Genomic DNA, 1,568 nt, shown 5'->3' on the forward strand with positions numbered 1-1,568 from the left:
TAACAGAAAGTAAGACATTTAAACTAAACTGATTTTCAATCCTCTTTGAACAAAATGAAAAATAATGGTTGATTAGCTAAGCTTTGTGCTCTAATCAAACTAATTACAGTGATCTTAAATGGCAACAGCCCATCTGACTGGGCAGCTTGACAGTTCAGAATACTTTTGCAGTAATTTTTTAACACAAACACACTAAAATGATCCTGTCATGCAATGTTCATCTTATGCATTCTGCATCTCTTTGCCAGTCTTGTCGCTAAGGATCTTGTTCCAATCAATCTTAGTGCGTGTAACTGGCAATTGTCAATGTAAGGCTTTGAAAGTAGTGTCCGACATTGTCTGATAATTCTCACTGATGGCAGTCTGGTATTCATTTTCTGCATCTTCTACAATCTTTGTAAATTCTTTTGCTGTTTACACTTCATTAGACACTGTTAGGGAACTTTGTATATCTTTATGACTCACTAGCGGAACACTACCGTCTTCATAATAATGAACCTGAATTTTCAAGATGCCAACCACTTGAGTGGTTGGAGTGATTATAAACCTCTATTCTGACCTCCAACGACCATTCCAAAAGTTTTTTGCTTGGAACTGATGGCTTTCTATGCATGCAATAGTGGTTTGCTGTCCATCTGTGTTTTTTTTTGGTTTTTTTGTTTGTTTGTTTTTTGCTATACACAGTGCAGACTTCATTCGGGTAATGTTCTTTTACGTAAGCTCGTAGAGTAGTTTCTACTGAAGTTCTCCATGATTCAACTGCATTTTCTACTTCACAGGGTCTTGGATCAGTTGCCTCCTTTCTTAAATGATCAAATTTAAAACAGATTCTGTTCTTTGGATCCAAAAACTTTCCATTTCCCAAGTCGCCATGTTTTGTTATCAATACCTGATCTTCATGACCTTCCATTTTTACAGGAGTAAACTGCTCCAGGTTATACTGTGCAGATGCACGGGCTGCTTTTTCCTTTCTCTTCATCAGACAACTGCTCCTCCAGACCCGCCATCTTCCTTCTAGCGACAAACTGCGGCGGGAGCGGGGGCGGCAGCAGTGGCCACCTGACTTACCCCTTTCCGTGCGGTGCTCCGCGCCGCGCACCACCCCCGGAGTTTTATTATTACTCAAATCAGCCTCCTCAAAAATTGGAGGCTGAGGTTTTTCGAGGACAGTTTGGGGGAAGGGCGGGTGGCTAGGATAGGCAATGGGTGCTTGCTGCCGATTGGCTCGGGTGCAATCATAGGGGTGTGGAAAATGGTCTTCGTGTACTGAGTTGATTCTGGGTGGGGCCACAGGAGCAGCTGGCCGATCCTCGTGGAGTCATCGGTTGTCAGAAATGCAAAAAGACATCTCAAAAGGCCAATCTTAGGTTCTATCATAATGATGTTATCTGCAGGAGTGACTGGGGAATTTGCATAGCTTTTTTTTCTTTTCTTTTTTTTTTTTTTTTTTTTTTGTTCTGCTCTGCTGCCCAGGCTGGACTGCAGTGGTACTATCTCGGCTCACTGCAACCTCTGCCTCCCGGGTTCGAGCGATTCTCCCACCTCAGCCTCCCGAGTAACTGGGATTA

The 1,568-nt window shown here is 42.8% G+C and overlaps 1 pseudogene; it reads right to left on the reverse strand.

The window, feature by feature from the left end:
- Nucleotides 1-222: 222 nt before the first annotated feature.
- LOC115835579 lies at nt 223-979 on the reverse strand (annotated as a pseudogene).
- Between the last annotated feature and the right edge of the window lie 589 nt (nt 980-1,568).

This window comes from Nomascus leucogenys, chromosome 6 (genome assembly GCF_006542625.1).
Source record: "Nomascus leucogenys isolate Asia chromosome 6, Asia_NLE_v1, whole genome shotgun sequence".
NCBI classification, from domain to species: domain Eukaryota; kingdom Metazoa; phylum Chordata; class Mammalia; order Primates; family Hylobatidae; genus Nomascus; species Nomascus leucogenys.